Source organism: Lissotriton helveticus, chromosome 10 (assembly GCF_964261635.1).
Source record: "Lissotriton helveticus chromosome 10, aLisHel1.1, whole genome shotgun sequence".
Taxonomy (NCBI): domain Eukaryota; kingdom Metazoa; phylum Chordata; class Amphibia; order Caudata; family Salamandridae; genus Lissotriton; species Lissotriton helveticus.
Genome location: NC_136071.1, coordinates 150,304,153 through 150,318,170, shown reverse-complemented (window position 1 = coordinate 150,318,170; position 14,018 = coordinate 150,304,153). Strand labels below are relative to the sequence as shown.

The 14,018-nt window shown below is 43.9% G+C and overlaps 1 protein-coding gene across 2 annotated transcripts in view; it reads right to left on the bottom strand.

Moving 5' to 3' along the window:
- Positions 1–14,000, bottom strand: part of NUDT1 (nudix hydrolase 1) — an 86,362-nt gene extending 72,362 nt beyond the window's left edge. The window contains exon 1 of one of the 2 annotated variants that reach the window (XM_078664977.1): positions 13,840–14,000. The gene's annotated coding sequence lies outside the window, so the exon portion shown is untranslated. Of the gene's footprint in view, positions 1–13,821 lie in introns of both variants that reach the window. The other variant, XM_078664976.1, reaches the window with a different exon arrangement.
- Positions 14,001–14,018: the final 18 nt, after the last annotated feature.

Below are 14,018 nucleotides of genomic sequence, written 5' to 3'. Positions count from 1 at the left end.
CAGGACAAAGGTTAGATACTCAGAAACCTCCACAGCTAGAGCTGGCAATAGATTAAAAACCAGGTAAAATAAATATTGCTTGGAAGAGAGGGTAATAAAAGGGAGGGAAGCAGGTTAATTCTGTGACAGTGTTTCCTGGAAAAAATTCCTTGCAACATCATGACTACTTTAATCATGATCTTATCATAGCCTTGACTTCAATTTTTTGTTGGATTTTATATTTTATATTCTGAGCTATTAAACTATTTTTAATAGTTTTGGAGCTCTCAATTTTGCAATTGGCATTCTGCACACTATACAATCATTTATCTTTTGATATTGATTTTTGTGGAGTCTACAATCAAGTGTGAGCTCCTGCTTTGAAATTTCCAAGGCACCAGATCAAAGCACAATGGAGAGGACATCTCCATGTTGTCCAGGACTATCATCCTGGCAGATAACCTGTACATTAGTGTCAATGGATACATGTTTTTATGAATTCTAATGAACTGTAGTGAATTATTTAGTACACTGGGGATGAGTGATTTTATGTAAGGCAAGAATGCTAATGTAAATCTAATGAAAAGTATTTTAGGCTAAGGACAAAACAAATCTTTTTTTTAACTTTTGGAAAGTGAAAATGTATACAGTGAAAAAATTTACATTTTAAAATTAATGAAATGCACTTTATGGTTAGGAATAACCAAATAAAGTTTTTTTTACTTTACTTGACAGTGTCCAAACATAAAAAATGCTACTGAGTACTCAAACTCCAGTGATACATTTCAAGCAGTAACTCCACTACCACGCACTGTAAGGTCACACCAGTGCTTCCCTGATAAAAACAACCTAAATGAGCTTGATCAACCTGCATTTGACTGTGCCGCTCGCATTAGGAGTTGGACGCTGTGTTTTGTCGCCTGTTTGGAGCCCCGGTACAGAAGCCACGTTGGGGGAGAGAGCGCCTGTCACAGGAGGACGGGACTGCGAGGCCCAGCAGGTTGTGCGCAAAGCATCTAGCACACCTGCCGCCTCTTCCCGTGTCTCCGCCCCCTACGTAACGTCCCGTATAAGTCCAGGAGCTATAACGCGTTAGCGGGACGCGTGTGCGGGACCTATCCCGGGACAAAGCCCGGACTAAGGGCGGACCCTCTGAGACCCTCCGAGAACCGAGGAGGCCGGACCAGGCATATCCCCTTGCCCTACAGGTACTGATTGCTCTACTGTCTTGAATACTTGCCTCGCCATCCCTTTGCAAATGTCTATTTCAAATATAGATCTGCCTATGTCTGACAAACAGGGTGTGCTGTTGAATGGTACCTTGGACAAATACTTTTCGAAATTATCCCCTGACATTGCAAGGGAGATCACTTTGGCGGAGAAGCGAGCGGACCGACGCCGCTCCGTGGAAAGTATGAAAAATGGGTCAGTCCTATTACCATTATCTCCCGTTACTGGGCTGATCGACATTGTTACTGAAATGACATCCAGCGAGTCGATTAATTTGCCAGACAATCAGCCCTTGGAAGTAAATGTGGTTGCACTCACACCTAACATGACAATTAAGCCAGATGTGAATGGGTCATCCTCTATCTTTCAAGCAAATAGTCCATGTATATTAAAGGGAGATGCTCTGCCGCCAGTGATAATACCCCGTAACAGGGCTACAAAACAGATGCCCTCTCAAACAAACTTATGGTCCACCACCTATCAAAAAACAGCGGAAAAGGAGGGACCCGTTACAACCGAAGTTGAGCTGTCGTGACTTTGGTAAAAAGACAATTAATGCTATGAAGGTATCTTGTATTCCACAAGTAGAATCCGAGGGGATCCCTACACCACCTTCACCCTCAGCCCAGCCGAATTTGCTGACAGACAAGGAGGAAAGTATGGACACCAGCGGGGTTGTGAACGTACCAATTGAGTTCAAGGGCTCTGTGACATTACTTGATATAGACAGTTTAATTAAATCTTACTCTGCAAGTATTTTGGAGAGGTTGATGGAAGTGGAATGTAGGCTGTGTAAGATCGAGCATGCATTGGGTAGTAAGGACGTCGTAATCGACCTTGGTCGAAATAAAGCAGGTAATAAAACCCCAAATACTATATTAAAAAACACACCAACCTCCACTCAAGTGCCCAAACCTATGCTAAATCATATACCAATTCCCCCTACAACTGCATCGACCGCAAAACCTATGGGGAATACGGTGATAGCGTCTGTTCAACACCATCCACCTCCTAAATCTCCACAACAAAAAATTGTTGACCAACCATCTATAAATGTTATAAATAAAACCAATGGCAACACTTCTAATACACTTCTGGGGAAACCGACGAGGGAGGTGGGGGAAAACAGACATACCTGGGGGAAGCCTAGAAGGACTCCCTTGCCTGAACTTCCACCAGAGGCCGTACCCTACGTGGTAATTCTAACAGGGGTGCCTGTGCTTGGTCACAATAAGAGGGAGGGTTTTGCCCAACTAAAAAATAAAATTATGCATTGGCTGAGTATTTACAGGCCAATTGCAAATCACATTAACGGCGAAATTACCCATGTCCGTCGTCTCCAATGGTTAGGGGGCAGACCCAAAGATATTGAAGGTGACGTAGTGGTTGTGAATTTTAGAGACCCTAATGCTGTCCAATTCATACTGAACTGGCAGATAGGAAGCTCCAATAATTCAATAATCCCTAAACCCCTAACTTATTTCTACCCTAGGTCAGTGGTGTTTCCATCCCAGCATCACCCGCCCCAGTACTATCCCTTACAACATACACTTCAACCCCAGCCAAGTAATCATCTTAGTGTACAGAACTCTGGGAGTAACCAATATGTTCCGTATCCCTCTTCATCACTGAATGCAAACAATATGCGTTACGCACCTTACCCTGTGGAAGCCTCAGACTCTATGGTATGGAATTATGTAATGCCCAAAAGACACAATCCCCAGAATGGAAGGATGGATCACCTAAAACCCTTCACCCCCTTAGAAACTTTCAATAGGTTTGACATCTTTAGCGGTTTAGACGATTGTGATTGATGCCATTCGTTCCGGGGGGATGAGGGGATAGATACAATGTTTTTTGGTGATGCGGGCATTGCAAATAAGTCTGATGTACTGCCTAATACTGTGCCGCCCTGCTTGGGTAAAACTGTACTTCATAATATGAATGTAATTCATGATGTAAAAGTTTTGGAAGAGCAGGTATTACCCACAACTATTCTAAGTAACATCTCAACCGTAGAAGTACCGCCCTTGGTAATTCAATCTGTACTTCCCATTACCCACGAAGAGATGCCAAGGGCTGTTGTTGAGAGGCCACCAAACCCTAAGAAGTCGATAAAAATGGTTTGCTGGAATATAGCTGGAGTTGTAAAAAATCTGAGGGATCCAGATTGGGCAAATTTTATAGAGTCTTTCGACTTCTGTTTCCTCCAGGAAACCTGGGCAGTGGAGACGCCTCATAGGGTGGGTTTCGACTTCTGTTTCCTCCAGGAAACCTGGGCAGTGGAGACGCCTCATAGGGTGGGCTATAAGACATATGGAATTGCCGCAACACCCTCTAGAAGTGGAAGGGCGTCAGGGGGACTTCTGATATGGGTGAAAACAAATTTAAAGTTAAAAATCGAGGAGATACCCACAAACTCTGTAGATATTTTGGCTTTAAAAGCTACAGTATGCAACGGGATGAATCTATTCCTTGTAAACGTCTATAATAGGCCCTTACCCTCCTCTGGAGAATCGCCAACTATTGCAAAATTAGATTGCTTCTTGAGTAGATTGGACTCCGGGCATGATCTCGTTATCCTGGCTGGCGATTTAAACTGTAATTTTGAGCCAGTTTTGGGTCTTAGCGAAATCTTTGATGAGGAAGACCAGGCAAACAAAATCCCTATTCTGGAGAATGTTAAACCGGTTAAATGCTCAACTTTGGGTCTCCAACTGATCAGTTTATGTACAGAATACTCTCTTAGGGCTTGTAATGGAAGGTTACCGTCCGATAGCTCTAAGAAACCAACATTCACCAGGAATAACTACAAAAGCAACTTAGATTTTGTTATTGCTTCGATCCCTATTTGGCCAAACCTCCTGGACTTTGAAGTAATGGAACGGTATGAAAGTGATCACTTTCCCCTAACTTTGACGTTAGATGTCCTACTTTTTAATAATATGGTCGAGCAATGTACTATTGAGGGAAGTGGCGCTAATAATCCAGAGATTCATATTAGTAATAACAGAAGATCTCTTAAATGGCCACTCATACTGGACCATAGTGACATCCTTAGTGAAATATATTCACTTCTGGCTGGGACTTTTGGACCTTATTTAGCGGCAATGGGTGAGGACGTAATAAAAACTGCATTCCTGCCTATACATCAGAAATTCTTTGATGAATTACAATTACTAGTCACTAAAATGCCCAAAAAAAACCAACAGAAGATTCAGAATCTATCCCATGGTAAACCATGGTATGACAGATCCTGCAGAGAGTCAAAGAGGGAACTATTAATTGCAATCAAGGCCAAATTTCCATCAGACGTAAAACAAGCAAGGATTAAATATAAATCTGTTCAAAGGGCCTCAAAGATGGCATGGGAGGAAAACAAATGGGCCGACTTGTTGCTAGCCGCCAGATCGCGTGATAATGTGGCTTTCTGGAGGCTGGTCGCAAACGGGAATCATGTAGGTAGGGTGGCCAAGGACGTTTTCTTGGACGAACAAACTTGGGTCACCCATTTTACTAATCTATATAAAAAATACGATGACCCAAATAGGGATATGGATGTGGCAAATAACGAATCTCCGGTAGACCAGCTGGTCTTTACCTTAGGCGAAACAGAGCTGGCAATAACTCAAATTAAGTCAGGAAAAGCTCCAGGCTTGGACAAGATCCTGGGGGACTTATACAAGCACGACTTAGGAGTATGGGCACCCTACATTAATTTCTTGTGCAATATATTCTCTTGCACCTTAGAATTTCCTGAGAGTTGGAAGGGAGCGGAAATTGTTTTAATTTTTAAAAAGGGAGATAGGATGGACCCTTGTAACTATCGGCCAATAAGTTTAATGGACATCTTACAGAAAATTTACTCACGACATATCTTATTACGCGTGAGCAATTGGCTAGATGAAAACGCAATCTTGACTAAATTCCAAGCTGGATTTAGATCCAAAGTCAGCACAATAGATCAGATTTTCAGATTCTGATGCCTCTATTGGAAGTACGTGGTGATTAAAAGGTGCCATTTATATGTTGCCTTTGTCGATCTAAGGGCAGCATTCGATCTGGTGCCTCGAAATCTCCTATGGAAAACATTGAGTGCAGCAGGCATGCCAAACAATCTTGTCACTCAGATTAAGGAGTTGCATGCAGGGAATTTTGCGAGAATCAGATGGGGCCCAAATGGGGAACTAACTCAGAAGATACCCATTGAGCGTGGAGTCCGCCAGGGCTGTGTCCTGGCTCCCACGCTATTCTCTCTATTTGTAAATGACATTCCCTCATTTTTAGAGAGATGCAAAAACGATTCTCCTAAATTAAACGGTGAGAAGGTGACATCGCTACTATTTGCTGATGATACCATTTTGATTTCCCAAACGAAAAATGGCTTGCAGACATTAATAGATACCTTTAATGAATACTGTAGCCAAAAGGGGTTGGAAATCAACGTGAAGAAGACCAAATACATGGCTCTAAATCCCATAAAACCAGATAAGGGCTGTTTAACATTAAATGGTGAAAAGTTGGAATCAGTCCCCCACTTTTTATATCTGGGGGTGACCCTGGATTCAAACTTTACCTGGAAAGCCCAAATGGATAAAAGTAAATTAATCTTTGCCCAGAATGCTAAACCAATTCTTAGGGAGCAAAGTCTAAGTACAAGTAAAGCAGTTTCCCCAGTGATGGAATTATTTAAATCTAAGGTCCAATCATCAGTCCTTTATGGGGCAGAAATATGGGGTCCCGGCTCAAAGGAAACTTTTAGTGTCCTAGATAACAACTTTATGCGAAGTTTGGCAAGGGTTCCGAGAGGCACTCCACTAGTGCCCTTGGAACTTGACCTAAACTTCAAAAGAACCGACCATCAAGTTTTGATTCGACCCTTGATGCTGTGGGTTAGACTATGGCATGTCCCTGAACTTCAAGATTACAGAGACGGGCTAAAAGAAGTTATGATACTTGATAGTCAGGTTGACATCCCATGGCTAAGGCATATCAAGACCTGGTTGAGTAATATAGGGCTGAAACATTTCTGGGAGAACCCTGAGCAATTACCCGTCAATCCCAAATTAATCCTAAAAAGGGCCTTTTGGAGCTTTATATTAAACAGGACTGTTAGCAATAGAACTAGCGGGACCTTAGTTTCAAAGTTCCTAAACTTTAAGGATGAACCTTTGTATGAGACTTTTATGGACGAAATAGAGCCCCCGATTGCCAAAACTTTATTCCTAAAGTTTCGATATGGAAACTTATTAATAAAAACTACCCTGGCTCGCTGGGCTAGGAACCGTGATGTAGGAACCTCGATAATGGACGAAAATTGCCCTATGTGTAATCACAACCAGATTGAAAAAAAGCAACATATCCTCCTTTTCTGCCCTCGTTACACTCAGGCAAGAAAAAGATGGATCAAACCCATTTGCCTTCTTTTAGGCTTGAGGTCATGTTCACAGGCTCTGAGAATCCTAACAACTAATACATCTCAACAAATAGTATTTAGTGTTAGTAGATTCTTACTCTCTATTTTTTACCTAAGGAAAAAATTGGGGCATCGATTGTAATAGAACTGATTGCTGTAAATCAATAAGATGGTCCACTCTCTGACTTGTGAATGCATTGTTTCCGCTTCAATTATCTCCCAACTTGGTTGTATTTTTGCTTTCCTTTTTAACTAATGTTCTTATGTAATGATATGTTTTAACCAAATGAAATGTAATGTAAAGTATGCATTGTTCTTTTATGGCATTCATGCCGAAATAAAGAATTTAAAGAAAGACTGTATTAAAACATTTTGATGGGATGTGGGAAACACCAGAGACATCCTTGAAGATGTATAAACTGTTTAGTAAGTTTATGTTATTAAGAGTAGGAAGGCTTACTGGGGTTATTGGCAGCCTGATCCGGTTGTCAGGTTAGCTCAGTTCAATTATCTAGGTTAAAATCAACAAACACAACTGAGGCAAATACAGGAAATCTTAAAATATGTTAATTCATAAAAGTATTTCAAAAATATTTTAAAAATCATTACTGCTTTAAATAACGTAGCAATATTATTTAAAGAAAATATCAAATATTCAACTGTGGGTGCATTGGCCTTAAAAGCCAATGTGTACATCCCCTTCTATAGGCCTGTTTTTGTCCCTTCTCACTTGAATCCAGAACAAATGGCCACCATTTCAACTTTGTGCTAGATTAGGGTTCCACAATGCAGTCCAGGGAAGATTTTGTGCAACAAACTACAAGCTGTATTAATTTATTCTCATAGGAATTATACCCCTTATTCTCTATAATAGAACGCATTGGTAGGAGGTAATTGTGTATTGACATATAGAGAAGTGCACTGCGTCTAACCAAATTGTGACCCTGTGCCATATTTGGTTATAAGATTCTAAAGGCTCTGTGTCCAAGGAAAGGAATCAGGGTGAAAGAGAACACCCCTGCTTGGTTCTCCCGCCCAGGGACACATATTGGGTTAGATATCCTCATTTGTTCATGCCCTACATCTAGGCAAATGTACAGTGTTTTTACTTTAATACTCCCTTAACTCGGTCTTTCTCAGCACTGTAAAAAAATGCCCACTAAGATTCAAAGGTCTTTTCGGCATTTGATGTGGCTGCGGGGCCGACACACACAGGGCTACATCGGACACGATTCCAATTAAGCACCTGAACATCCCATAAGTGAAGGATCTAATTATAAATCTGGGTAGATCCAGAATGATAAACCCATGGATGAGCTAATCCCCACTATTTACTAGTAACTTAGAGCAAACCCAATACTCCAAATTGAGAGGTGGCATCAGACGGAAGCAGATATATAACACAGTGGTCTTGCTGGGTTTCAGGAGCCGCTTACATTGTGGATGAGACCATCTTTACAGTGACAGACCTCCTCATAGTCTCTTAGTACAAATGGGGCTAGCTGACAGCAGAAGCGTCCATTATTGCTTCCAGTGTGGCCTTTTTTTACACACCTTTATAGATTCTCTCTCTTTTTTTTTTTTTTTACTAGTTTTATTGTTGGTTGTAACATGTACACACACAGTCGACAATTGCAATAGAATCGTGATGGAAGCAATAACATCCAGTTTATCAGTGCTCCCATTCCCCACCCTTCCACTCTTCTCCCTACCTTGGGTTAGAACCCACCATGGCTTTCTCCCTTTCCCATCCGGTCACTAGTCCCCTACCCTGTGGCTCTCTCGACAGTCCAATCAGTTCTTTCTCAATCGTCCAGTTCATCTATACCTCACGATTGGTCAACATTCAATCCTTAACCAAGTCCATAGAGAGTTCTACATCCTCCCCAAATCTTATTGAACTTTTGGGGGCATCCTCTGGCAATATAAGCCGCCCTTTCTGCCTCAATGCACAAGCCCATGCCTGTGATCTGGTGTCTTTTCGGGGCCAGTTTTTGCATGCCCAGTAAGTGCTTGGATAGCCTAACATAACAGTACATAGCAATAGCTCTTCTAGCTCCTCTAATAGCCGTCCAATATTCGGCCATGCCAATGTAATACCAGAGAGTATGCAAGAAGGACCGCCTTCCCACCCCTCGGCACAAACATTGCGAGTGTTTTGTCCTGCCCATTCTATTCAGTCGGCTTCTATTGTAGTAAATTCTATGAAGGATTTACAATTAAATTAATCTCAGTTTAGATTGAATAGCTACTTCTCAGGGTGCAGTAAGGCCGCCTACCAGTCCACACCCTCCATAGGCCCCACGTCTCTCTCTGAGGCTGCCCGTAGATTCCCCAGGGTATCCGGCTTATTATTCAGTATGTTGTGATAGATCTGAGACACCCGGGTAGCCAGGGTAGTAGCCTCGGGATCGCGGCCCAGTCCAAGTGTTCCACTTGCAGGGCGTGTTTTAGTTGTAAATATATTCATAATGTTTAGAATACAGGTCATATTCACTTTGTAGGGCTTCAAATGATTTCAATCCCTCCCGCAGTTATATATTCTCAGAGTGGGCATGATTAGGAGATGTACTTTTAAGTTACCCCAAAACCGGTCCCAGGATGCTCGTTTCCAGTCCAGGGAAGATTTGACTTGGCAGTTCGGGCTGGACTGTTCCCATGAGGCACAGGGTCAAGACTGATTTGCATATAGCTGGGTCTGAACTGGGGTTACGAAGTGAGCTAAAGAACTATGATGAATTTAACCCAGATCTGTGACTGAGGGTGAGTGTCTGAAAAGTGTCAGTGCTCTGTCCATCATCTCCTTGTGTTTGCTTTGTACTTTTACATGACTTGGTAGTGAAAACTCTTAAATTCATTTTTCACAACTGCAAAGCCTATCTCTCCCATCGAAGAACACTGGAGTTGCTTTTTTACATTTTATAGGTGTAATTTCCATATGGGAAGAGATAACTAGTTCATGTTCGCTGTCTCTGGAATCCCAATTTAAAATTTTTACTTTTTGTGAAGTTGGATTTTAAATTACAATTCTCAAAATGCCACTTTTAGGATGTTGGCCTTTTTTTGCCTTAGCCATTCCATTCCCAGAATCCTGTTTTTGGTCAAATGACTGGGTGTAGCTGTCAGCTGGGCTTTCTGCTTGGTGGAACTAAAACGGTCCACCCCCTCAACTTTTCAGCATGCATGTCGCCCCAAAATAACATATTTAACTACAGGATGCAGAAGCCAGCGCCAAAGTTCCTTTCATCTACCCCCTTACAATAAGGTGAAAAGATGTTACCACTGCTTATCAGATCCAGTAAAGTCTTTGAAGATACCAGTATGGACAGCTCCGGCCCTCCTTACCAGAGATCATTTCAGCACCAGGCTGTTCCATGCATGGAGCAGGATGGGCAAAGATGTAGCTGCCAGCACATATCAAAACCTGCGTAAAGGTTTTCAGGGAACCAGATTCTGCTGGGAGTCTCCTCTCTCGCCTGTCGCCCTCTGTGTGCTGAGGCTCTGAGGTGCTGGTTCGGTGATACTGCTGTTTGATGTGCCATTTTGACTAGGATCCCCCGACTGTTCTCCAACCATCCAGCCAGTCCCATGAATCTTCTGGACTTTCAAAATATCAGGTTTTATCTTACGCCACCACACGCAACTTGGCCGGGGAAATCGTTGAACACTTAATTTCACATTCTCTCAAGGGCCCTTTTGACTTCTATGAAACTTCGGCGCATTCTTTAAACTTTGAGCGTGAAGTCTAGGAAAAAGGTGATAGAAGTGTTTTCATAGAGGAGTGGTTAAGCTCTGCCGGCTGTCTGGAGTATGACATCTCCGTCACGAAAATTGAAGATGCAGGCTATTATCGGTCAGGGAGAGGCCCCTGGCTTTGGCCGAGTACCAGGAACTCTACGAGATTGCTCCACCGAAAAGTACTTGGAAAGTCCACGCTGCTGTCACATCTTCACGACGATATCTTCCACAAATAAATCCACCGCAGGCCCTTCAGAGCATTCCGGGACGCCTATATTGCGAATATTATTGCAATGCAAACAGCCCTCAGCGTCTTCCAACTGCACCTCTAGGCACTAGGGTCTTGGTATGGGTGCTTAAATCCTTAACTTGGGCCTTCAGGGCGTTTGTGTCTCCCTGTAGAGCAACACATCCCTTATCCGCCCATGTTCCGGAGGTCCACTCTCACTAGCAAGACCTCCGTAGTGACAGAGTTAATACTGGTCTCCAGGGTCGAACACACCCCCTGTAGTGCTGCCATGAAGTGAGAGAGTCTCATTCTCAGGGGTTGTTTGGTCCACAGGGGCCTGCATTCCCTGAGTCATGCTCATCACTGCCATCTCCTTGGGGAGAGACAATATATCCAGTTTCGTCTGATGGGCAGTGCATGCTCCCCTTCCGCCTGTCATCCTCCACAGTGGAGACCACCATTAGGGTGGCGGCTGGCCTTTAGAGTTTGATTAAGGAGATTCAGAGGGGTAAACACCAACACTCACTGCTGTCTGTCTTTGGGCAACTAGTATGCACCAAACAGTCTTGGTTTTTCTGGTGTACACACCACCAGCTCCCCACCCTGCACCAATGCTGTACCAGCTTTCACAACACAAGGTCATCTGACAATGACACTGCACGTCTAGGAATCAGCTGGAGTCAGTGAACCTTGTCGCAAGGTCAGCTAAAATATCATGAATTCAATTCCAGCTGGGTGCTTTCAAAAGTTATTAATTAGGCCACAGCGGGCTCTGGAATAGGGGTGACTATGGCCACTCAATTGTCTTCCACTGTGGGCGCTCTAGGGGAGCAGGAATCAGCAGGACTTTCACCAGCATACAGTCGCTGACCGGACAGGAGGGGGGGGACCCAGTCTCCAATCCACTCCAGTCATGCAATGGGGGACTCAGCATCTGCAGTGCTCTCAAGCCACAAATGCCCCCCCCCTGGAGTCCAACACCCAGTAGGGGGTACACAAACCGTCACTGTCTGCTGATGTCAGTTGGGCCGATACTCCTTGTCTATCGCACTGCGGAGGCTGTCCCCACCACACCAGAGCAGCCTCCAAGGTACAGTGCTGCTCCCAGGCCGGCACTCCATCAGCCCGACGATCGGCACTACTGCGAGGCTCAGTCGGGCGGATGCATGTCACAATGTCGCCTCTCCTATTTTCCGAGTAGCTAACCTTCCCGGCTCAACTGCGACACTCGCTGTGCCCGACGGCCCACATAAGGCAGCTGCTCTGGCACATTAACAGGTCCAGGCTTTAGGCAGGCCGTCTGTCACCCCCCCCCCCCCCCCCCCCCCTTCCACCTTGGGGTAACTACTGCAGGAGCCAGGCAGCTCTGACGACCATATGCTTCCAAACGGTAAGCGGCTCCTCTCACAGCCAGGCACCACTCGAAGTCAGGGCAGCGTTGCGCCGTACGGGTCCAGTTGCACACTGCACCCCCAGATGTCTCAGCTTACAAATAAATACAGCAAAGGGATCACTGCAGCATGTAGGGGACCGATCAGGGGTCCATTAACCAGTGGAGTGGATGATATATAACAGATCGATGGGGGATTTAACAGATGGATGGCGGGAGCCTCTCTAGGAAGCGGCCATCTTGTCCGACGGTAGGCTGCGCCCCCTATTTTTAGTATCTTTTGATCCACTTGAGTTAGCAATATACTCAGGTTTGTTTCACAGGAAGTATGGAGGTGGATAGTCGGTGCAAGCAGGAAAGGGCCAAACGTGGCATGCCATTTGTGGACCTATTCAAGTGATTTTATACACCTGGGGATGATTTAAGAAGGCATTGGTCAACGCGTTTTAAAGGATCTACTTTTCATTTATTTCCTTCTGAATACTATCTTAACACATTGTGATATTTTAGAATTGTGTTGTAGGAGCAAGGGATGTCACATTCTGGGATGTTACAGCATCAAATGCATATCTCTTTCTTTAATGCTATGGTGGCAAGGAGGTTGTTGTCAAATATTCTGTGATGTCATCTGGGCCAAGGGGCATGGATATTAGCTCTCACCCTACAAGATGCTGTGAAAGGCAGGAATATAACCAATGCTTTAAATTGGCAGATACTCGCAGGTATACTGAGGACCTCCACTACTTTAATTTGAAAAGGGAGAGTACTGCACTTCTCAGTGGGCGTCCAATACAATTAATGAGAGTGTACCTGCACTTCTCAATAGCACACAGCCTGGGACGTTGTGGAGCCCCACGTTAGCAGCAACAGCAAGGGTGGGGTTCTTTTTGGGCCTCTTCTGGCTGCTACTCAGCAGACAAAAGGTCATAATTAATGCTATAAAAGAATTAAGCCACAATAGAATAGCAAGGTAGAACAAAAGACGGGGAAATAGAAAAGGGAGAGATAGAAGGAATATTGAATGAAGGAAGGATGGATGAGTGGGTGGATGGATGAGTGGGTGGATGAATGACTAGGTGATTGAATGACTGGGTGAAAGGATGAGTGAATGGATGCTAGAATAAAGGGGTGATGAATGAATGAGTGGGTGAGTGAATGCACAGGTGGATGGATAGGTGAAAGGGTGGCAGAGTAAATGGATGGTAGAAAGACAGGTGAAAGAATGGCAGCGTTAACGAATAAATGGCCAAAATGATGAGTGAACGGATGGCATAGTGGATGGATGAGCTAATGAATAGAGTGAACAGATGGATAGATAGATGGATGTATGGATGTATGAAGGATGGGTGGATGGGTGAACTATGGAAAGATTGAATGATGGATGAAGGAATAAACGGATGACAGAATGTAAAGGTTAAATCGTGTATATCAGGGGATCGATGTAACAGTGAAAGGCTAAATGGATAGATTGCTTGGATGTAAGAGACAAGGGGCTCTTCCAGTGCAGGAGGGGCTCAATTGCTTGCTGCCATCAAAGCATTATTGCAAAGTGGGGGTATTTTAACTTCCTGGCTACTCCCTTGCACACAGCTACTCTGGGACAGTGAGTACCTACACCTACAATTCAATTTCAACCACTAACTAAAACACAATATTTATCATGCCCTTCAGTCTTACAGGATACGCTCAGCTCCTACAGGAAAGATTGTTTAATATGCCAAGCTTGCAAGGCTGAACTGCATAAATGCATGCTCCCACCTCCCGCCGTAATCACAGTCAAGAGGTAGGTTCCCGAATGTGCACCTTATCTCTGCCAGAAGATATTTAAAATTCGATTACCTTTGCTTTGAACTTTACCTTCAATTAAATGGAACCAACGAGACAAAACTGGAATTCTAGATTCATGCAGAGTGACAGGCGAAGCTTTGCGGCTGCAGTTTTTCTCAGTCTCGCAATTGGTGAAAAAGAATAACCCACGTTTCCCGGGAAAAACCTTTTGCGCGGCTGCCCCGGAAGTTGTTAGCCCAGCCGCAGGT